This window comes from Lepisosteus oculatus, chromosome 14 (genome assembly GCF_040954835.1).
Source record: "Lepisosteus oculatus isolate fLepOcu1 chromosome 14, fLepOcu1.hap2, whole genome shotgun sequence".
In the NCBI taxonomy this organism is placed as follows: Eukaryota; Metazoa; Chordata; class Actinopteri; order Semionotiformes; family Lepisosteidae; genus Lepisosteus; species Lepisosteus oculatus.
This window is the reverse complement of record NC_090709.1, coordinates 10,929,647-10,954,978: the sequence shown is the minus strand read 5'-3', so window position 1 is coordinate 10,954,978 and position 25,332 is coordinate 10,929,647. Positions and strand designations below refer to the sequence as shown.

The window sequence follows — 25,332 nt, the reverse complement described above, 5'->3', positions numbered from 1 at the left end:
ATTATTATTATGTAAATTGCAATAAAAATATAATATTTGTTTCAAAATCGATTCATGTAAAAACTGATAAAGCTAAGGCTTTTTTCAGGGCTATATCTACTTTTTAAAAAAAAGAGAAGTGAAATTTGGAGAAGATGCACCAGCGGTTGCCTTCACATCTCCAGCTTCAGTCTCGCCTGTAGCTGCGAGAAGGTTAAAAGCACACAAGTGATCTGTAGACGATGTTTGGGGAAGAGATAATTCTGTTTTCAACACAGGGAGTGAGAATGAGCTCAGTCCGGCTCCCAGCAGAATCCATTCTGGTTTGGTTACTGTTAGACTGTGCGTCTGAGGCTCTTTGGATCGCAACGTGAAAAAAAAACAATTGCTCACATCGAGAGGAAGGGAAGATATCATGTTTAAAAAATCAGAACCGAAGATTTGGATCTGGGGCCTCATACTTATCAAATTATTAAAATAACAGTTATTAAAATATTAGATTGTGTTTCTGCAACATTTCGTGCACACTACGCCATTTTTATCTAAAAATAAAACAACAGCCACAACAAGGGCTTTACACGCCGTCTGGGGTATTTTCCCCTTTTAGATTTTTGCCACTTTATATCGAACCTGTTATACTCCCAAAAATGCACAGTAGATTGTACTTAATAAAAATGTACAATTCACCGCTGGTATAAACATATGTGTGCTGTGTCTGCCTTTGTAAGCATTTGTTTAAAAAATAAGTCCACAATACGATAAAAACACAGAAAGCACAAAGTTGATAATACAACGATACAAAATCAATACCAAATCATAAAGCCAATTAAGTAGCTATCCTTTGAAAACAGAGAACACCTTTATATCTACAAAAAACTTGACATTTGCATTACAAAATGTATTTTTGAATTACAAAGCAGACAGAGTAGTCCTTTAATTCATAGATCAGATCTTGGCCAAAACAAGACAATCAGACAGGAGCTGAATTCGGAACAGGAGCCTCTGCTTCGTCGTTTATTGAGCTTTTGATCAACGACTGAATTAAACAGATTCACTATTTTAACTCTTTGATTAAAATACACAAGAAGCACCTTCCTTCAAGCCAGAGTTGAACCAACAACCTAAGGATTCCCAAGTGTTTTTATTACAGTTCCCCACTCTACCAACTGAGCTATCGAAGGGATATCAGGAGCTGCTCTCTGCCCAATGTAGTGAAATGTTCCGGATGAGTAAAATCCCAGATCGACATTGTTTCCAACTCGTTTCCTCAGTCTTTTTTACCTTGAATTTAAGCCACAAACCGGGATTCTACTGTATAAACTTCCGTGGATATTAAAACATGTTTGATGGGGCATCAATCATTCCAGGCGGAAATTGACTCCTTTTTTTTTCTTGGGGGAAATGAGGAACAAAACTAAATGTCATTCTGTGTTTCTTAGAAGCATTATCACAGCTAATGCATGTAATGCCTTTAGTATGTGAAGGTGAGAGTTCAGTTATGCCAGGGAGTAAAGAGAACTGAAATTTAGAAAATTCATATTTAAATAGATTGCAAATCTTCAAAGTGTTCTGTCACTGCAAAATTATTACAGGGGTCTACCAACTGCGATACGTGCTTGTTTTGGGACTATTTCCAATACGTGTCGCATTAGTAATTGTGTGTCCTTACTGGTATCTTTTAAACTGTGAGGGACATTCGGTTATATAGTCATAATCTGCTTTTAACGTGTCCTGCATTTTAATTTACTGAACAGATAAATTGAAACGTTCTGATTCAGAGCCCCTGCAGTTCGTGCTAATTAGAACCACAACAATGCTCCCGTGTCCTGAGCACCACACTGAGCACACGTTCAGCTGGGCTCTGACTTTGTTCAGCATGACTTCTTCTTGCAGTTGAGCTCAGAGCTAGAGATGATCTCCATATTCTACCGCACTAAGTAGTTCGAAAGTTAGTACACAGTACACACTTTCAGGTTGTTAAAAAATTAAACCAACCAGCACCCTGTCACAGAAAAGTACCCCGGTCTCCCGCGCAACAAGCGTAGGTACTCAACACTGTACTAAAGAGAAGCGCTTATTCGCAGCTGAGCGTGAGCCCTGTTTACAGTCAGCAGACATTTCCTCATTTCCAATGACGTTTTCGCCTTCTCTCAGCTTTTTAAAGACGGTCATAAACGCTCATGAAGTAATTCATGTCAGTTTGAAGTCTGTTTCTGTTGTCTCTTGACGAAGAAAAGCCGTACCTGGGAGACTCCCTTTCTGAAGAAGTTTGCCGTCACCCTGCAAGGGAGAAGAGCTATCAATCACTGAGACAACATTAAACAGGTGAAATGCGAGATGTTGTGATTTTTTTCCCACTTAAGGCTTCTATCGTTTCTACTCTAACGAGAAAAGCTTTTCATCAGAAGTGGGATTTGAACAAACGTCTCCAGGAGAAACTGCTAACTGAATGCAACGCTTTAGACAACGAGCCTTCCTGCCTTTATTTATTTGATATGAAAAAAGTGAAATCAAGTAATGAGGGAAACGTTTTTTTTTTCATGGAGGAAACTAGTACGAGCAAATGTAAAGTTTAGAGCAGCACTCAATTAAAACGATCAGAAACCGAAAGCGCTTCTTTTGCGGATCAGTATATTCCGATACCGGTGGTTCTGCAGAAGAAATAAGCCGAACTCCAAACACTGTTGCCATTACGGCTACTCTGGCTGCAGCTGCTTTAAGATCTACTCAGCGGGCACAGGTTGTAGGAGGTCAGACTGGTTGGCACTGTCTAAATAACAGTGTGCCAATTTAAACTTATTTAAATAAGGAACAAGTAATAGGTTTATTCCATGCTGAAAAAAAGAAGAAAGAGAACACAACGTTTCGGCCGTGGAGCCACACCTGAAGAAGGCTCCACGGCCGAAACGTTGTGTTCTCTTTCTTCTTTTTTTCAGCATGGAATAAACCTATTACTTGTTCCTTTGCAGCCTACGCATGCTGACGCAGCTATCCACCTGAACTATTTAAATAAGACTATTTACAATATAATACATGCTCCAAAAGCGTTAATACTGCACTGGCTGCTATTTGAAACGCCTTCATAAATGACGCGTAATAGAGATTGATGCAGCTGGCTTTTATGCTTCACAATACATTGCAATCAGGAAAATATACTGTATTGTAATCAGGAAAATAAATCAATTATTAATATGCAATACAACGTCTGTTCTTAAAAATGATAGCTGTTTTACACTGACGTCGCTCTTTATGAGATAATCCAGATTGTGAAGACGACTGCACCCTAGCAGATCAAAGTATTACACGAAGGCTGTAAAGCACACTGAATTTATCCGAATATTTGATATCCGCGATCCGTTTAGGCTACAACAGGCAACTTGGTGCCTCTCCAGCAAACCATTTCTCAGTTTTGTGAATTACTTGTGCTTCCAACCCACCACCATCTGTAGCTTGTCAGGATGGCCGAGTGGTCTCATGTGTCAGATTTAAGGGCTCATGTTTTTCCATTGCTTCTAAAAGCTGCCGTCTTTTCCCTGCCTTGCGTTTTTCCTGTCTTCTTGTGCTCGCTGACAACAACAGGAAGAGGAAAACAGAAACCAGCTTGGGGGCACATGATGGGCAGGGAAATACTTCTTGAACACTTATGTGATTAGCAGAAAGTCAAATAGGCTCCGATTTTTTGCCTTAAGAACTCTTTGGGCTGCCTGTAATCGAGGAAAGATTAACTGCAAAGTATGCATTCAAATGTGAAAGACCGAAATATAAAACCTGAAGACTTATTAAAAGAAACACTGTTTTCCTTTCAGTTTCTCCTGTATTTCACTGGCTTGAGACACTGTGTCCGGGCTCAGCGGTTATATAAGAAAAGACACAGGCACGGTTCATGGTTCTGCGCTCCCCGTGCGGAATGCGCGTCTCTTCTCTCCTTTAATACCTTCATACACTCCTCTTAAACCACAGCTAATTCCCGGAATATTTCAGTTTTACCTATTTCACAGGTAGTGGGTCTTTCTTTCCAAGATCACAGGTAGAAACAATAAACACGGGGAAATCAGGAAGGTATTCCTGATCGTAGGCCAAGATGTGCAAAAATAAATTTCCTAAAATCCAAGAAGGTCCAGTCACGTTCAGGTACTATTCTGATGTAGATGAATATTTTTGGGACAGCTCTTACAACAAACAGGCAAATAAACATTTTTTATTATTTCATTCGAGCTGTAGTTTTGAAAATGTTTTTTTCCATTCACTAAATAATACAAAACACAAACCCACCATAAACGTCTGACCATTGATATTCCTGAATTATAAGCTCGTACACACGTACCGCGAAATTTGTGCAAGAGTCAGAGCTGGCAGGCAGTTGAACGAATATGATGCCTTTCAGGGGCCGAGTATTAGACACGCGTTATCATGCGGAGCTTATTCTTCCTCTACCGCAGTCTTTGCCTCAGACCACCCCTCTTGGCACATTAGCACTTTAATTTTCGATTTTCTGTATAGAACACCGAATATCTTGAGGAAGTCTGTCAAGCAAAGACTGCTGGATAATTGAGGTGCAAACATGGTTCAAAATCAACATCCTCTGCTATTGCCGTTGATTCTTTGAGAGTTTCTTCAAGTTCTTCATCTGACCTTCAATATCGAGGGATATTGAGCATAATACCGTATTATTTGTAGCTTTCTTTTGATCGCCTGTTTTATTAAAATACCAGCCTCTTTTACTGTTATTTTAGATGTTTGGCAAGGTGTAATATCCTCCCTCGCATCCTCAGCTAAAATATTTTAAAAGTACAACAAAATTACATTATATTGAACAGCACTAGGTTAACATTTAGAATTCAAATTAAAGTAAATATACGAAAATATTAAAATACAACTCCGGCGATCTGTCGTTTATGCTTGTCAAGTTCTCAGATAATTTTGCATTGTATTTTTAATTATTTTAGCTGAGGATGCAACAGGAGTATAAGTGAATTCTCCCGCCACCCATTGGAACATACATTTCCATGGGTGAATACTATCTGCTTGGAAGTTGCCCTTGTCGGTAATTATTGGAAATTCCCGGTAATGTTGACTCTACCGCAGTCTTTACCTCTGACCAACCCTCAGTTGTTTACTACTGCAAATATCAAAATAGTTAAGGTTTTGCGGACAAATTAAATATCTGTGGTGATGATGTTTACTATGGGAGGAAATGCGTCCCTGGGTGGGCTCAAAACACCCACCTTTGGGTTAAGAATCGAACATGCTAACCAAATGCACCACAGAAACGCTTACACGGCGCTTTTTTTCCATTTACATACTTTTGGTGAACAAAAAAATCGCTCACATTTCATCTTTCGTAAGATATATGATTTTAAAAAGTTCCACAAAGGAAATTAATACATGCATTAAACCAAATCAAGCCCTCTGTGAGTGTCCCGAATGATCTGTTCTGTAAAACAAGACAGGAAGAAAGGTACAGCTAGAACTTGAATGCAGGACTTCCTCTTTATTAAACAGGTGCTTTATGCAGCTAAACCATGGCGCCGGCAGAGCGCTATTCTTACAGCCGCTTGGACACAATGCTCTGAGACATCTGCGTTCAGTGTGCGCTGAGCCTGCTCGCTGAGAAAGTTGCCTCCTTTTCATGCGCTAGCAGCCCTGATACTAAGAGACTGCTTTCCGTGTACAACAGGGTGTCCTCTATATCGCCACTGAAGCACAGGACACGCCTGGTGGATTGACATCACTCAACAAAATAGTGAAATGGCAGGTGGAAGAGGAAAATGACCATCAAGAATGAAGAAATTAAGATGATCTTGAGTGTGCCAACTCACAACCGAAGGGGCGGGCTTTCTTGTTGAGGTGGCCGAGTGGTTAAGGCGATGGACTGCACGTGTGGGTTTGAATCCCATCCTCATCGTTGTGAGCTTTTGACTTGTGATCCATTTCTAAGTCGGGTTTGTGTATTTTTGCTACTGTAGTAGAGCAGTAATATTTCTAGCGTTGGCTGAACATGGCTTACAGCAGTAGGGGACAGACAATAGTCTCTTAATATTTAGGTTATATTTATGTTTTGTACTGCTTTCACCTGACATTAATAGTAGTCCTGATGAACGATTTAGGGACATGGTGCATCTTGAAAAATGTTCTTGTTAATTTCAATTTGGAAAAATTGCACTCACCAGAAGCTGAAACAGGTTGTGTTTACATAATGCGCAATGCAATAGCAACGTTTGGATTTGAATCTTACTATGAGTCCTTACCTGTTACAGGAGGTGTTATAGGACTTTTTTAGCTCAGATACAACTATCAATTCATCTTAAATTTCTACTACATCAGTATTAGCAATGTTATCTTTACCTAGCACTAAATGTAGCTTTAAATAAGAGTAAAATTTAAAATATATGTAAAAATAAATGCTATTCCATATATTGTAACTTTGTGGTATTTAGAAAGTTTATCTGAGGATGCATGGGAAAGTATTATACCTTGTGAAACATCCAAGAAAAGGTAAAAGAGGCTCATATTTTAATAAAATTTTCGATCAAAATAAAACCACAATCTGTATGATATTATCTTTAATATACCAAGATATCGATGTTCAGTTGAAAGATTTGAAGAAACTCTCCAAGAAGCAACTGCAGTAGCAGAGTTTTGATTTGAACCGATGTTTGCACCTCAATAATCCATTAGTCCTCGAAAGAAGCAAAGGCAGGGATGTTTTGAGTGTCACCATGATCCTCTTCTCAATCCAAAAGAAAGATTTTGTATGATCCTGATCCCACTAGAAAAAGAGTCAATTTCTGCCTGCACTGATATCCCTTCAAACGTTTTGTAAGATCTCTGGTAGAATATACAGTAGAATCCTGGTCCATTTCTTCTACTAAAAGAGACTATGGGAGTGAGTATTTTGATGTTGAACTGGGATTTAAATAGATAGAAACACTACACTACATTGGGCTACGCGTATGACAAAACGTATGCATTTTGAGTTTACCTTTCCATAGCTCAGTTGCTATAGCGTAAAACTGTTTCAAAAAGCAGCGGGTGATTGTTATGTTACTGTTTTGAATCCCGCTCGAAGGATGGTGTTTTCTTGTTCCTTAAAAATTAAAAAGTGAAAATAGCGAATTTGTCTTTCACTTTTACGTTCACCGAAAGCTCAGCAAACAGAGAAGCAGAGGCTCCTGTTCTGATCTATCCTCACATCTGATTGTCTTGCTTTGACCTTTAAAATGTGCACTGTTGACGGTTCACTCTTCCTAACACAATTAAAGACCTGCGGAAAAGACTCGCTATCAGGAGTTTAGTTCAGTGGTAGCGCGCATGTACTCTATGAAGCTTCGTTTTCAATCGCTGGCGTCTCCACTTCTTTTTAAACGTGATATCTTTCCTACCTCTTAGGACTTCCCTCGTGTGTGAATTTCAGGGAGACACATAAACCCTTTGTCTGAAGAGACAAAAGAGACATTTTTTTAAACCAGACAAAATGAAAGACGAGGTAATTATAGACACGTACAAAACACGTGAATCTAATTGAGAACATGTGGACCGGGGCGATGAATTTCTAGTAGCGGCTCTGAGCTCACTATAGCGCAGTTGAGCAAGGTGCTAGTAGGGCCAGTGGTGGATAACGTGTCTGACTTCAGATCAGAAGATTGTAGGATCGATTCCTGCCTGGCTCGTGAAGCTTTGAGACCATGCTATTCAACACTGTCACCTAGTGTGTGCAGTCCTACACAACCTTACTATCGACTGGATGAGTTTTCTGTTCCAGTTCATTCCACACATTCCGCCTGTTTCACCACTGTTATTGTTGGACCACGGCCACAGATACGAGAAGAGGTACTGTTCTGAACAACTGTCTTAAATAATCAAATTGAAAAAGGTGACAATATGTTTTTTTTCTTTAACGTAACCTTACATTTGCCTATAAAGTTCACACTATTTTCTGTAGCCGCTTTTTCTGCTGTCTCCTGAGAAACACAAGTATAGAGTTAAAACACAATAAATAATACCACAAATCTATTCAGTTAACACCCAGATGTGACAGAGGTAACTTGCACCCCCTTTAAATATGTATTTCCTTAATTTCAGTTCTCTTCCCTCCCCAAGATACCTGCAAATTCACTATCACATATTAAAGGCTGTACATGCATTACATTAAATAACATTAAAGTTAATTATTAATAAATAATACTATCATTCATAAAGACGTGTATTCATAAGATTCATCGTGAATAGTTGTGGTGTCTGGAAAGCAACTGTAGTTAAATATAGAAAAAAGAGTTGTAGTTATTGAGGTAATTTCAGGTAGAATGTAAGAACTAAAGTTAACTAGTCCAACAGTAATGCGTGGGGTCCTATCAATAGAAAAAAAAAATAACCCGAAAACACAACAACCACAAAAGGAGAAGTCTTCTGGGAACATAGGAAAATCCCTGTAGTGGTCTAACAACTATAAAAACAAATAAACAAATGAAACAACTTCAAAACATAAAGAAAAAGAACATTAAAAAATATCGGGGGAACAACAAAAACACAGAATCTAAGTGCGAGAGCTTTTTCAAGTTTTCGGTACTCCATCGTGCTCCTCTCGTCTAAGTAGATATCTCTCAGGTCAGTTGGAGGTCCACAGCTGATGGTAATTTAAGTAAGTAGCTGTGTCAGCATGCATGGGCTGCAAAGGAACGAGAAAATGTTTATTCCATGTTGAAACGAGAAGAAAACACAGCAGTTTGGCTGTGGAGCCTTCTTTGGGTGTGATACAGAATAAACCTTTACTTGTTTATTTCATGTTAATTTAGACCCAATCTCCAGCAAATACCTAAGAGCACCTAAACTCGTCAGTTGCTTTCAGTAGTTTAAGACACAGGCTACACTACTTCAGGTGAGATTTAAACTCACACCCTCAGCATGACTCTGCTGTAGAAGCAGACCAATTGCGCCACTGGAGCTGTGTAACTACCTCTCCTCATACAGACTTGAGCTGCAGAAACACAGGGCGAAAACAGGGTTTCGGTTGTGGATCCATCTCCACTTGGTGGAAAGGGACAGTAAAATAGCAAGGAAAATACTAGATAAGAAACTGAAAGAATTGTGCTCACTGCAAACTAGGAAGGAAAGAGGTGACCGGATACGTAAAACAGCTCGGCGGATAATTTGTAACGACATTCTTTGGTTACAATCAGCAAATGGATTTCTCTTCATGTGCAGTTTGAACGTTTGTTCTCCCAGATTGGGTGGTTATATAAGATAAGCTGATATAAATTAGGACTAATCAGAATCAATACAATTGATGTCTGGCGAAGGCAAATAACCTTTGTACATGATCTGGAATGTGACTGGTTAAATTTCAGCACAGATACAACCTCCTTTATAAGGGTGTGCACACTAATACAACCAAGGCATGGAAAGTTTTTTTTTTAATTATTGTTCCAAAAAATATTCCATTTGTTTTTTTTTCTTAAATATTGTTGATTAAAAGATCTTATTAAATTTGAAAAAATCTGACTGTGAAAAGTAACAACATGTTAGTGAAAAAATCAGTAATGTGAGGAAAGATGGATTGTAGGAGCCCCTTGACCCTCCATGTCATGCTGTATTTCTCTCTCATTCTAGTGGGAGTGGTGCCGTCGCTTCTGGATAAAGTCTGTCAGTGGTCATTCCAGACAGGTCAGGTATGACTGCGCTTCGGCACAAGAACAGACATGTGACTTGCTATTACCCTGACAGTGTCTCCATTCTTCCAGAGCCCAGATAGCTCAGTTGGTAGAGCACCTGACTTTTAATCTGAGGGTCCAGGGTTCAAATGCCTGTCTGGGTGGTTGTCCTTTGCTTAAATCTATTGTGAATGTCATTATAAATTGTCTTTTATCTTTCACTCTTCTAGCTGTCAGTGGTTATTTCAAATGTTCATCACTTGTATTTTCTTTGGTGTTTCATTTAACAAACCGAAAGTGTTCAAAGTGATTTGTCACTCTACTCCACGTAGATAATCTAAATGAAATCACAGTAGCGTACAGGACACGCAGTGAGTACTCTTGAATACAACAAGAGGAAAGGCACACTGCACATCTGCAGAACATCACCTCTGAGTTTACAGTGACATTGGAGATTGGAAACGATGTCGTTTTTTTTTTATTAAAGGTTCAAGGAAACCTGAATATGTTTGCTAAAGTATTTCAGAATCACAGTCAAATCGAGTACGATTGCTGCACAGATCTGCAGTCTGCAGTTAGAATACTGTTTGTGCGTTGTATAAATCCGCCGTTCAAAGTTTTTCTAAAACTACAGAGATACGTTTTGGAATGCATCTTCCTGTAAAAATAAAATCTCTACACGGGCGCTATAAGCAGAGTCTAAAGCCTGCTTAACAGAAGAACTATATTCAGAGGGCCAAAGAATTGAATATTTCACCAAGTGAGAGGAAGCATCTCAGAAAAAGTAGGTGTAGTTGCTTCCACGCATCACAACACCACAAAGTCAGACTACAAGTGCTGAAAAGCCACTCAAGGGTAACCCGGCTGAGCGCTCTAAGGAGCTGGATTAAAGCTCCAGTCTCTTCGGGGGCATGAGTTGGTATCCCGCTGCTGCCCCATATCTCCTTGTTAAGAATCACGGTTCTGTTGTTGTTGCTTCCATGTGATTTAATCAGTTTCAGTAGAATTAATTTGAACAATTATATCATAATCATATTTGTTTTATTTCTCCTACCATTGCAATTTGTGCACAAAGATTTAATTTTTGTGCACCCCTTGTGTAGGGGGTCAGATCTATAGATGTAGTAAACACATAAGTGGAGACGCTGTGTCTGCTCTCTGTGTGAGAGCCAGGCATGAAGAATAATCTGTGGTCTGGGAAGAAGAGACCCTCTTCGGCAGCGCTCCTCACAGGAGAGAATTAAAAAATATATTTTTCAGTGACGCTAATTTTTCTCTTTGGGGAATTAAAAGCACTTGGAGTGACTGACCTCATGGCACCATGGTAGCGTGTCTGACCCTGGATCTGAAAGTTGAGTGTTCAAGTCATGTTGAGGTTAGCTAGTGTGTTTTCAGGTGTTGCTGCTGCTGAACCTGAAAGGCTCCCCATGCAGTTGAGCTTTATCTGTACACATCTAAATGAAATAACAGAGCAGTACAGGACATGCTGTCCACATTGTGGAAACAGGAAGGCAACTCAGAGATTGCTTCAGAGAACGTGTTAGGGATGTGAAGATTAAAGATCTCTCCAAGCCCATTGTTTCTCATTTCACCTCTGACGGCCATGACCACACTAATTTCTCCGTCTGTGTTTTCAAAGATGGTTTTCCGAACTCAAACATCAGAAAGACTACCGAAACCAAAATTATCCTGCAGCTTTGATCACACCTTCCCCCTTCTCTTAACAACAGACTACTCTTCTTCTAAATTTTCTCCATTCATTGAAATGTTTCATTTCACACCTCTCTACAGCTATTCTGACTTCACACCTCTTGACTGGCCTCTCTTTCTGTCCCCTGCTCCCGCCTCTCGCTCCTCCTCTCTCCATGCCTTTGTTCTCCTGCTACATTACCTTTGCTTACTGCCTTGTCTTTCTCACACCTGAAGAGGGCTTCATGGCTGAAACGTTGTGTTTTCTTTCTCCCTTTTTTTCAGCATGGAATAAACCTATTACTACTTCTTTTGCAGCCTACACATGCTGACGCAGCTACCCACCTGAACTATTATAATAATATATATAGATAAAATAACACACATATAAGACCACTTTATTGGCCATATACAATTTCAGGTATTAGGATTTTGTCTTTTAAAAAAACCCACAACTTGCTCTCATAGCACAGGGTGAACCATTTATACAGTGTCCCTGGAGCACTTGGGTTTAAGGGCCTTGTTCAGAAACCCAACAGAAGAGGATTTCTCTGATGGCCACGAGACACGAGCTGACAACCTTCCAACCACAGGCACAGCCACCACAAAACCCCATATACCTTAGATAGTACGACGGCGCTGAGCTCACTCTGGTGCAGTTCTGCAATGTGAGGAAAGGCAGTAATGCAATGGATAACGCAGATCAAAAGATTGTAGGTTCATCTCCTGTCTGACTCATATTGCTTTTAAAACTATCGAGCTCCTCAGTAATAAATGTCCTTTATGTAAGTGAACTGCACCTGACAGCTATAAAACATACTTTGGGTCAATTGCAACAAACTTTCAAAAGGAGCACACAGCTGGAGACTAGATAACACGATTATATCTTGAGATCATCTCCAGCTCTGAGCTCAATTGCAACGAAAAACTCTGCGGAACAAAGCTGGAGAGCAGCTGAACTTGTGCTCAGGTTTCAGCATTGTTGTTTTTCTAATTAACACTAACTGCAGGAGCTCTGATTCAAAGCTTTTCAATTATTCTGGTCAGTGTGTTAATATGTAGGTTATGAGGTATATGGGTATATGTAATATCATAATTGTTACTTTTTTTGTCTGTCCAAGTATATAACTGGATATTGTCAATTTCCAATTAATTATTACATATATTTTAAAATATTGCAGATCTGGGTAAGTTGGCTCACAAAAGCAAGAAACTTAGAACGGGACTTAAACAAAGAGACTTTGGCTAGGTTTTTTTTCTTATACTTCATTGACCCAATGGTGTGTTTCAGTCTTCCATAAAACATTCATAGCAGAGGATGGTTTTGGTGCATCAAATTCTAGGTTATGAGCCCAGCACACTTCAGCTGCACCACTCTGCTGTGTGATGAAGGTGTTAACACAGCCGTTCTTTCTATGCCTCCTAAAAGCACACCTGAGATGAAAAGTTGCAACGGTAAAAGATGTCACCTTAAGGACTTGGTGTTTTTTAGTACAGATCTTCACACTGTGCTTTACATGGTAGATCTCAAGATCGCTGAGAAACAGAGCTCCTGCTTTCCGACGCTACTGATACTTTAATCGTGAATCACCAAATCTGAACAAGAATCGGCAAATCAAAACCCAAACACATATTCACATCGGTGTCCTAGTCAATAACAATATGATGCATTTAAGAATCTGTGTGGTCTCGTGTTATATTTCTTACCATAAGAACCATAAGATTGTTTCCCAACTTGTCGGGATCGCAGGAAGAAAGTCCAGATTAATCCATTGGGATCGTACTGGATTTAATTGAGATTTTGAAATGTTTCTTGCAAAGTTATTCAAGTTTGCTTGAAACTTTAATAAAAAAGCGATTTGAAATTTCTTAGCTTAAAATCTCTGATGTTGCGGTTACTAAACTTGGACATGATGTTCCGAAGATGTGCAATGTGGTTTTATTCTTCAAGAATTCTCACTGTGCGAGCCTGTACTATGACATTCGATTTTGTTTAGATTATCTAGGTGGAGTACAACGAGAAGAACACCTTGAATTTTTTTTTGGTATAGAAAAAATGCTAATAAAGAAGTCTTTGACGCTATGAATAATAATAATAATAACAGTTTTGAACTGATCAATCTGTATTCTCTTGCAATAACAACTTATAATGTGGGAAGATTGGCTCTGGGTTTTTCTAAGTCCTAGTGAATGGTGTGAATATGTTGAATGCACTCTTGGGATTATCTACGCAAAAAAGGAAAGAAATTCATTTTAATCAAATACGTTCATTATCATGTTCTTCAAGGTACCATTGTGGTGCCAAATATTCAAGGATGTAAAGGATACGACTTTAAATAAGAACACCCGAACAGCACAATGAGTAAAAGTCTCAAGCCAGTCCCCCTAAAGAAAACTGACATTTCCGCTTCAAATTAAATACTACAGTCCCTGACCTTTACGTTTTGGCTTGAAATATGTCGGTCCCAATAAGCTCGGGTAGTGCTCATCTGTGTAAACTGTAAAGTCGATTACATGTGGCAGCAGATCAATTCCGTGAAATTTATGTTGTCAAGACCTGGTTTCAAAACAGGGTTATTATTGCCACAATATAATAGACTACCCACTATATTGTTTCAAGATCTATTCAGTGAGCACAGAAAGTTGTATAAGGGCTAGACTGCTTTGCACTTTCTAGATACCAGTATGCGAATTTGAGCTTTTTAAAATTATTTTAATAATAGTCTTTACAATAAAGTTAGTTAAAAAAACGTAACTTATCAAAGTAAGAAACAGTATTGTTTCAACAAATTTAGCCTTTTTATGCTTTTATTTTTTATTCTTTTTATACTTTAATATTTTACACATCACATCACAGACCATCTTGAAATTAAACAATTAGAAAACTGGAACACAACCTCAGTTCCCCAAAGAGAAAAACTGTCTTACACTGACCTCATTCCTTATTAGGAAACCAAGGTTGTGAAGACAATCTGTTGTTTCTGTTCCTCCAAGGCATCAGCGAAGGAAAATATTATGCTAAAGTTGGGAAACACACTCCGAATGGTCCATATATTTGATTTCTGTGATCCGTGTAGGATACAATAGGCAACTTGGTGCTTCTCCAGCAATGTGTTTCAGGGAGGAACCTCAGTTTAGTTCAGTTTACTGGTGTATTCAGCACAGCTCCCTGTATCACTCATGCAGCTGGCCAAGTGCTCAATGGCGCCAGACTCAAGGACTTGTGTCTTTCCAGCTCATTTAGGTGTTCTGGTCTCTAAAAGGAGCTCAAATCCCCCTCCAACCACAAGCATTTTTTTCCCTGTCTTACGTTGTTCCAGTCTTCTTGTGCTCGCTGACAGTGACAGGAGGAGAAAAACAGAAAAACTGCTTTCCTGATTCATATTTATTTTATTAAAATACAAGTATATCTTTCAGCTTTTGTCACATGGCTTCTAGCAAACTCAAAGCATGACTTAATGTTGGCCTTTTCAGAAGCGGCTTCCTTCTAGCCACTCTCCCAAAGAGACCGAATCTGTAAACTGCTGAAGAGATTTTTCATGTCTGCACAGTTTCTCCCATTTCAGCCAAAGAGCTCTGCAACTATCAGTGACTCTTGGTCACTTTTCTGACAATCACCATTCTTGTCCGGTTGCTCAATTTGGTAGGAGGGCCTGATCTTAGTAGTGTCTGGGTTGTGCCATGTTTTTCCTATTTTGTTACAATGGGTTTTTAACGGTGCTTCTAGGAAGGTTCAAAACTTTGCCAATCTTTTTATAACCTTCTCCAGGTTTTTTCATCCTAACAACTTCATCTCAAAGTTCCAAAGGCAGCTCCTCAGTCTTCATGACAGCAGGACTGATCTGATCTGCTGTTTCAGTTGCGAGACCTGACAGTGATATTTACTGTGCAATCAAGCAATTGAACACTGGTGAATTTGAAATGAACACAGGTGTACCTTGTCAACGTATTTAGTGTGATCTCTCAAGATAATTGACCCAAATTAGGTTGTTAAAACAAAGGGGGTGAATACTTATCAATTAAGTAATTTTCCATTTTTATTTTAAATATGTCTTCAGAATTATAAATACTTAATTTCATTTTAACATTATAGAGAATTGCTTCTACAGGAGTGGAAAAAAACATTTAAATAATTTGACTTTGCAACACAGCAGAAGGAGAAATAAACAATGGGGCATGAATACTTTCTGAAGGCACTGTATATATTGCTTGTCCTGTCTTGTTTAAAAAAACAGTTGCATTGGAAAAAAATATATATATATATGGAATTATTACAAATGGTGCCAAAATAGATTTTCCTATTAAAAGAGATTCATACAGTATCTAATTCTTTATTATTTACCCTTTATTGCATAAATATTTATTGTATTTGATATATATCCTCTCTTATCCACATAAATTAAACTCCATGACAAGAACTATTTCTGTTTTAGTCAACTGTAAATAAGAGTATAGTCAAAATTTAACTGACCAGATGAACTCAAAAGTGGGTGACTTCAAAGTGACTATGACTAATAGACATTTTGGGAACAAGTAAAGTTTTGTTCCATGCTGAAAAGGGAAGAAATTAAACGTTTCGGCTGTGAAGCCTTCTTCGGATGTCACATGCTGACGCATCTACCTACATATCTACCTTGACTTGACTAAGACTATGATTAAATAAAAAACCTGGTGACTAAATTGATGTTTTTAAGTCACCTAACTGGATAAAACTCTTCCCACACTGACTGTAGTTGAATGGTCTCTCTCTTGTGTGAATGCGCTGATGTAGTTTTAAGAGGTGTGAGTGACTAAAACTCTTCCCACACTGGCTGCAGCTGAATGGTCTCTCTCCTGTGTGAATGCGCTGGTGGGCTATTAAGGTACTTGACTGACTAAAACTCTTCCCACACTGACTGCAGCTGAACGGTCTCTCTCCTCTGTGAATGCGCTGGTGGGCTATTAAGCTACTTGACCAACTAAAACTCCTCCCACACTGACTGCAGCTGAATGGTCTCTATCCCGTGTGAATACGCTGGTGTCTTTTTAAGTCACTTGACTGAATAAAACTCTTCTCACACTGACTGCAGCTGAATGGTCTCGCTCCTGTGTGAATGTGCTGGTAGGGTTTTGAAATACTAGAATGACAGAAACGCTGCTTCTCCCTGTGCCATAATGGCAGTTTATCCACTCCATCTGAGCAAGGCCTTGACTGATTCTTCCTCATCCCCTGATCATGCTGGGGACTCTTATTCTGCCAATGCTCCATGGAATGGTCTTGCTCTTTGTGCTGAAACTGAGATCTGTTTTCTCCACCATGTCCCTCAGTGTGCTTCTCAGCAGTGTGAATCATCTGGGGCTCCTTCTTCAGCTCTCTGAAACTTAAACCGTCCAGTTCATTCAGTTGTTCCTCTCTTTGCCCAAGAACAGACATAGTCTCCAGTTCATTAAAACTTTCAACAATTTTCTCAGTAATCAGATTATTAAACCTGTGTGTAAAGTCATTAGATACAAAGGGATCATATGATTGTTTGAGACTCTGCAATGACAGTCTCTCCACTTGAACAGAACAATGCCTAATTATCAAGCCCTGTAGGAGCTGCTGTTGCTCCTCCCTGTACTGACTCTTCTCTGTGTGCTGTGACTCAGTACTGTTCTCTTCACCAGGTACATCAGTCTGCTGCTCTTCAGGGTCAATCAACTGGGGCTCTGTGTCCTGTTCTGTGAGATTTAAAACATCCAGTTCTTTACTGTGCTCTTGTACAGAGACACAGCCCAGTTCATTACAACCTTGTGTAATATTGTTCGTGTCCAGATTATTAATCTTCTCTGTAAAATTATCACATACTAAGAGCCCAGATGTCTCACTCTCAGGCTCTGTCTTCATCATGGGCACAGAGTCCAGATCATTGACACTCTGTCTCCTCTCTGTGTGCTGCTCACTTACTGTCTCTTTCCCTTCTGCAGCAGTGAGCTCTGTCTCCTGTATCAGAATGGAGACCCACTCCTCCTCACTGCGCTGCTGTTCAAGAGGAGCCCTGTCCCCAGCGTCAGAGAGAGCACTGGCCTCTGAGCCTGTAAGCACAGGACAAGAGGACGAGACCTTTATAATAATAAACTTTATTTTATATAGCACTTTTAAAGGTGGCTTCTCAAAGCACTTTAAAAAAGGCCAACAACAAAAAATACACAATATAAGCACGGTGAGAATGCACAGTTAAAGGAAACAGTAGATGGTGGTACTAAGTCCAGTAGGAGCAGAAGGGTAAAGGACAGTTAAATAAAGGCTCTTCTGAAGAAGAAGGTTTTGAGTCTGGATTTGAAGAAGTTTAGAGAAGATGACTCTCCGATATCCTTAGGGAGAGAGTTCCAGAGCTTGGGGGCATAACAGGAGAAGGCCATGTCACCCATAGGGTGTAGAAGGACTGGGGGACAAATAGTTGTACACAATTAGAAGAGCGAAGGTTGGGAGGTGGGGAGTAGGGCGATAACTCAGACAGGTACTGAGGTGTCAAGCCATGGAGAGCCTTATAGGCGAGCAGGAGGATTGTTCAGTCGATAAGAAACTTGACAGGAAGCCAGTGCAAGGACTCCAGAATAGGAGTAATCTGAACACTTGCACTAGACCTGGTCAGGATTCTGGCTGCCAAATTTTGGACATACTGGAGTTTGTTCAATGTGGATTTAGAAGAGAGTAGAGCTTTACAGTATTCGATTCAAGATTAGACAACACTTTTCAGCCACAGTTAGTGATAACATAGGGCATAGTCAAGCAATATTTCTGAGGGGAATGAAAGATGTTCAGACAACATGCTGATCATGTGGGTCGAACATCAAATATCATCCTCAAGTGTTTCCAATATAGACTGAAGCTCAAGTACAAGACCATCTACAGATAGGGTTACAGCACTGGTTTTATAAAGTTGATGGGTGGTGCCAATAAGCATGACTTCAGTCTTGTCACAGTTAAGATGAAGGACATTTTGAATCATCCAAGATTTTATATCGGAGATACAACTAAATACATCCACATCAACGTCAGGTTTGGTATGGATTTATATTTGAGTATCATCAGCATAGTAGTGATAACTGAGGCCATGTGATCTTAAAAACTTTAAACTACACACTCATACTAGTACACCCACAATCAATTTGGGTTGTTTAAACATAGCGGAATAAGTTGGTATAAGGGGGTGTTCTGATTTAGCTTTGTCAGAAACCTAACTACCATGTAAAAAGTAAGTCTACTGTAATAATATCATAATTACATTACATTTACATTAACACTGCAGATAGAAAGAGAGTGGTTAATACAGACACACTGACTGGACATAACAGTACTTTAACAGTACTTTGCACTGAGAGAGAGAGGGGTTAATATAGACACACTGACTGGACACTACAGTACATTAATTCTGCACAGAGAGAGGGGTTAATACAGACAAACTGACTGGACACTACAGTACTTGAACATTGCACTGAGAGAGAGAGGGGTTAATATAGACACACTGACTGGACACTACAGTACATCAACACTGCACTGAGAGATAGGTGTTAACACTGACTGGACACTACAGTACATTAACACTACACTGAGAGAGAGGGGTGAATACAGACAGACTGCCTGGACACTACAGTACTTTAACAGTACTTTGCACTGAGAGAGAGAGGGGTTGATATAGACACACTGACTGGACACTACAGTACATCAACACTGCACTGATAGAAGGGGGTTAAAACAGACACAATGACTGGACACTCCAGTACATGAACACTGCACTGAGAGAGAGAGGGGTTCATACAGACACACTGACTGGACACTCCAGTACATGAACACTGCACTGAGAGAGAGAGGGGTTCATACAGACACACTGACTGGACACTCCAGTACATGAACACTGCACTGAGAGAGAGGGGTTCATACAGACACACTGACTGGACACTCCAGTACATGAACACTGCACTGAGAGACAGAGGGGTTCATACAGACACACTGACTGGACACTCCAGTACATTAACACTGCACTGAGAGAGAGGGGGGTTAATACAGACATACTGGATTAATATTTCAGACACAGACCCTGGAGGACTGTAATACTTAAACTAATTAAAATATTTTTATATACACAATCATTAGTAGACATATAAAAATCTAGACCAATACAATGTAAATACAATATTAATAAATGTTGTTTCCTAATGACGTTGGAGTACAAATTGATTCAGTGAAACAACTGTTGAATCTGAACAAGGTGTTTTCAGCACAGTAACCGGACAAAACAGTTCAGTTTCCAATAAAGAATCCCATTGCACACACATGTCTTTCCCACGTCACTCTGCATCTCTCCACTATATTCTCACCTCTTTCGGAAAGTTTATTTGATGACAGTTTGATACTTTGTTAGAACGCGTACTGATAATGAGAATGTTTACTATTGTGAGATGTTTTCTTTAAAATAAAGTTTGTTATTTAAAAAATCTCAGCAGTGAGTTAGTTATAGACACTGGTTTTTAACACACACACACTCTGACTTCATACAAGTCACCACACTGACCTGACAATCGTTTCATGTCCATTTCTTCTTTTATTCCTGCAGTCACTTCACAGGGAAGCGTCTGGGTACCCTGATCTCTTCCTCCTCCCAACTCCTTCTCCCACAGCTGCAATCTCCACTTCAGGCTCTCGTTTTCCTTCTTCAGTTGCGCCATTTCACTCCCGACACTGTCCTCCACACACTGTGTGATTTTAAACACGGGCCGTCTCACCAGGATCTGGGAGACGCTGCGGAGTTTGTCTTGAAACTCGTTCTCGGAGTCAGACATCCTGTTTCCAAAAACTTCTGACACTTCATTCACGATCGATTTGAGCAAAACGTGCATGAAAGAGTCAAGCTGGGTTTGCAGATTTAACAAGCACTCCGCCATCCTTATTCAGAGTCGGTCAGAAACAAAGGCTGACTTCCGGAGTTTAAACAGAACAACTTATTTTTTATTCTTCACAGATCCTTTTGTCAGGGCTGTGCTCTGTTCAAGCATAAACACAGTCGACAAGACGTTACGTATTCAGAACCTGAAGTTATTTTAAAGAAAAACAACAACTTCCTTTATCTAAATAAAATGATTCAGTCAGCCCACACGTGGGTGAAATACATGCAGGGTCGCGCAGTATAATGACGTCATTCGTTTGCGCGGCCGCAGCTTCAAAACAATCGAGAAGCAGAGCTGAGAAAGAGGAGTTTCTTTAACAGGATATAAACTTCTCTGCACCTCCTAGCGCCACCTAGTCAAGAGGAGTGAATCACCTGCGACCTTTGCCGTTCGTGACGGAACAAATTTATTTTTTTGCCCTTCCACAACCCTCCTCCCCAACGAAAACGTCTCAAGTGGATTTTTTCAAGTGGATTTTGATCTCCCTATGCAGGTTTTTGGTTAAAGAAAAAAAATGCTGTCGTTTCTTGCCAACTGGCAGTATTTCTTCTGCACTGATAAGCAGGATTTCTATTTCATATTTCATGTTTGAATTTGTCCATTGTCCATAATTGTTGTTTATGTTTGATAACAGACAAAATATGACAACCCCTCTATTGAGCATATACTTTATTTTCCTGATCTACTGTAGCAGCCCCGACACTGAAAAACGAAGAGAAAATGGCTTTTATCTAGCATGTTTCATGTTCAATGCGTTTGACATATCCCAACAGCGACAGAGTTCTGTTGCGACACTGTTTCTACTTTTATCTTCTTTCTTTACGCTTTGATAAAAAAAACGAGAAATCGTGCAAGGGGAAAAATGTATTTTTTCATAGAGAAAACGTGCACCAGGAACTGTTGTGTTGAGACGTGACCTTATTTACCGGAGCAAATGCTCACCCAGCAAGGTCTGGAGAACTTGGAGAGTCTGGTGGATGTGATAATTTCACGGTATTGTGGAAGAAAACAGTCTTTCTTTGAATTCTCAATCAATCGGAATTTCAGTGCAAAACATAAACCCTTTGTCTGATTTAAAAAGATTATATTTTAAAACTCATAAAAATTCAGAAAACACGTTTCTCACTTTGACATTTTAGACGGGGCGGTGTATTACTAGTAGCGGCGCTGAGCACACTACGGGGGAATTCAGGTTATGTGATATACTAGAGTTTTAATAAATAACGCATCTGATTTCGGATCATAAGATTGTAGGTTCGACTTCTAGCTGGTTCGTGTAAATTTTAATCAGGCTCTTCAGTAATAGATTATTTAATGAACCGGACCTGAAAGCGAACGTTGGGTCTGTTTTCTTTGTTTTCCAGCATGAAATAGCAAATCGTTACAAAAAGCACCAGCTAATGTCCAATAGCGTTTTTTTTTTCAAATTACATTTTCAGGTTTAAGACACTTTTTAATAAAACACAAGTGTCCTTAAAATCTCCAACTTTCAGGTTTGTTTTACTCTGTAATAAAACAGAGGAGATCTGAAACCTCCAGGATTCCAATCTCTGATGTAGCTGTCCCTAAAGACGGAGGTAATGTTTAGCAGATGTGAGTTGTGTTCACATCTTGTATTCAAGGGTATTCGCTGCGTGAGCTCCTAAATGCGTGATCTATATTACTCTATTTTGTTTAGATTATGTGGTGTACAGATAGAACTCAACTACATGGTGTGAATTCTGTGTTCAGCACACGCAGAACTTGAAAAACCTCGACGTGATTTGAACACGCAGCCTTTTGATATGAAGTGAGACGCGCTTCCGTTGCGCCACGAGATCACGGGGGCTACTTTTAAGCCCCCCATCAGCGTCGCAAATTTTCTTTTCCTCTTGTGAGGAGCGCCGCTCTTCCAAAATGAGTCTCTTCTTCCCAGACCACATTTTATTCTTGCTGCGCAGCCCAGTGGGCAAAAGACGTATAATATACGTCTATTAAACGTATACCTTAGACGTCTAAATGTGGTCTACAATTCGTCTAGAATGAAATTCTAATATACGTCTAAAGTTATACGTCAATTATACGTCTATGTTTAGACGTTCATTATACATAAATGGTTGGAGTTCTATTATACGGATAAATTTAGAGGACTATTATACATATATGGTTGGAGTTCCGGATAACTTTAGAGGTCTATTATTCGGATAACTTTAGAGGACTATTATAAGTATATGGTTAGAGGTCTATTATACGTATAACTTTAGACGTCTATTATATGTATATGGTTAGAGGTCTATTATACGTATAACTTTAGACGTCTATTATACATATATGGTTAAAGGTCTATTATACGTATAACTTTAGACGTCTATTATACGTATATGGTTAGAGGTCTATTATACGGAAAACTTTAGACGTCTATTATACGTATATGGTTAGAGGTCTATTATACGGATAACATTAGAGGTCTATTATACATCAAAGATAGATTTTATAGGTGTAGAAACAAGTAAACCAAGCCAATGATTAGGTTTAGAAATTTATTCTGAAAATACACATCCACACCTGAAACATACGTATTTCAAATTATACATTGTATACAATCAATCAACAATCAACACATGGGCAATAATCATAAAAAACACAACTAGTCTTAAACTTCAGCTACAAATTCTGGTAACATGGCAATATACAGTATAGTAATGACAAACACAAAACTAATTACATTAACACACTAACTCAAAACCACATTTTGATTCAAATATACATTTTAAAATGTACAACTTCTATATTTCCAAGAAAAAAAATATTACAATGGAAGTTAAGACGATTTTTGTCCACTATTTGCAAACCCTGTCTAATTGTCCTAACAGTTAGAACCAAAAACCTATTATTTTCAGAGTCCAGATCTCCTGGCCCCCTGCCTTGCATATGCATTCTTCAAGTAACACATTGCGTGCTCCTTTATTTCTTTTTCTGTTGATGTAGGGTGGGACTTCAGCACCGCAGCTAGAAGAAAATTATATAATATTACTTCCCAAATAAATGATGATTAATATCTTCTTTAGTATAATCTAAAAAATGAACGGTTTACTAAGCTCAAAGCTGAAATAAATGTATAAAATTTGGCTTGCATCATAGCAGTTGAGCAATAAAGTCTGTCCTAATTACCCAAAGTTTGAAAGTACAACATAGAATAAGAATAAGAGAAACGGCAAAACGGTTTTGTGTCATCTTCCCCATTCACACTATTTTATGTGCCATTTTTTTGCTTATTCACATACTATTTTAATCAAAATAATATTAAGAAAGATCTGTATGTATTCAGATAGTATTATTATTGTTCATACTTACTCGTCAAAAGAGGATTGCTGAGATATTTGCAGATATACTTCTATGTTTGAAAAACGTGTCCAAAATGGTGACCAACGAATACTAGCAATGCATTGTGGTATATAACCGGAAAATATGCTGGGTTCGATATTTTCTCAACGTATGCGTTTATTAATGTTGTCGATATTATGGTTGAAATTTAACATTGATAATACATCGCGGCCATGTGCCCCCTGCTATGAGCTGATGTGCAATTTTAACGCATGCAGTTAGTAAGGATCAGTCACTGTTGTATGGTATTATATATAATGACATTATGGAATAGGATGGGGACAGGCCTGGCATCACGGGGGGAGGGGGGAATGTCGCCCCTTCAGTTTTGGGCAAAAAGTTTTACCTAACTTAATTTGTGCCCTAAAAAAATAGTTGTACTTTGTCAATGGTCAGACAACACTAAATGACACGAACAGTCACTCAGTCTGTTTGATGGGCAGGAGGGCTATCCGTCCAGGAACTGCACATATCAGTGTCGTTATTGAGTGTCAACATTACGATCCTGTTTGCTCAGGTGGACCGATTCCTTGCAGTAGTTTATCATTATACTTAAAATCGTTATATAACTAGGACTAGTTATAGCAGTCTGCAGTCTGTGCTTTCTGTTGGTTTTACAACATTTTTTTCTTAACGATTCAGAACGTCCATGTAGCTGCAAAAATGAACGCTTATGGTACTTTTCGCTCCAGGCAATACAAACCATGAGAGTGACGAAAAATGTAAAACTGAACTTCATCGCAAATACCAGATTGCTAGTCGTTATCTTCTATCATGAAGCACTAATCAATGGCATAGCTGCGAGATTTCATTTGGGTAGCTGCACCTTACAGCTCCGTTTCAACCGAAATATCACTCCCCCCTCAGAATTTCAGACGCCCCCCTACAGATTTTTCCCCGGGCACCGCGCACTGATGGGGGACGGGGTGTCCAGGAAATGGTATCAACTTTTGTCAAGAAAATAAAAATAGAAACTCTTTAGGCACTCAAACATTTTACTGTTTTTTTTCAGGCAGGTGGCAAGACCCCCTCAGCAAAACCCTTGTATGCCAAGCTGTGGGCATTGATTCGTCGAATATACGTATATTCACGGCGAAATTACGTCCATACGTATATATACATCGCCTCGACGTATAATCAACGTCGAATTGCAACCGTAATGAATAAACGCATATATAACGTCGAAAACACATCTAACACAGTGCCTGAGGCTTTTTACTGTATGTATCGTGTGTGCCGCAACTAGGAGTATACGGCACAGTGCACGAAGTAAATTATTTTGGCAGTAATTAATTTATTATATTTACTATATGTATTATACACGTGTAAATTAATTACTGCCAAAATAATTTACTTCGTAATTTACAGTAAAAAGCCTCAGGCACTGTGTTAGATGTGTTTTCGACGTTATATATGCGTTTATTCATGTCGTCGATTTTACGGTTGCAATTCGACGTTGATTATACGTCTAGGCGACGTATATATACGTATAGACGTAATTTCGCCGTAAATATACGTATATTCGACGAATCAATGCCCACTGGGAGCTCTTGAGCAGGTATTGTTCTCGACAACAGATCCAGGAACACTGATTGTTTTTTTTTTCCCATTAAGTACCCCATGGTGCAACGGTAGCACGTCTGAGTGTTTTAAGTACATGGGAGTCAACTGATACTGAACAGGTTCTGCTGCTGAACCTGCAGCCTTCACCATAAGGTCCAATTCCCCAGCCTTCTGACCTTATATG

The 25,332-nt window shown here is 39.2% G+C and overlaps 1 protein-coding gene, 1 long non-coding RNA gene and 1 other non-coding gene across 4 annotated transcripts in view; 2 read left to right on the top strand and 1 right to left on the bottom strand.

Annotated features, from left to right (window-relative positions):
* LOC138242797 (zinc finger protein 271-like) overlaps nt 1-25,332 on the top strand; it is a 683,123-nt gene that overhangs the window by 424,718 nt on the left and 233,073 nt on the right. The gene's annotated exons all lie outside the window — the stretch shown is intronic.
* On the bottom strand, nt 7,641-20,452 carry LOC138242861 (uncharacterized). 2 transcript variants are annotated; one of them, XR_011191722.1, is made up of 3 exons: nt 19,850-20,452; nt 14,250-17,369; nt 7,641-8,644 (listed from the first exon to the last, which is right to left on the bottom strand). It is a non-coding gene; the product is annotated as an uncharacterized lncRNA (long non-coding RNA). The 2 variants fall into 2 exon arrangements; XR_011191721.1 differs by lacking the exon at nt 7,641-8,644 and having other exon boundaries at nt 14,106-17,369.
* trnak-uuu (transfer RNA lysine (anticodon UUU)) lies at nt 9,718-9,790 on the top strand. Its single transcript has one exon. It is a non-coding gene; the product is annotated as a tRNA-Lys (tRNA).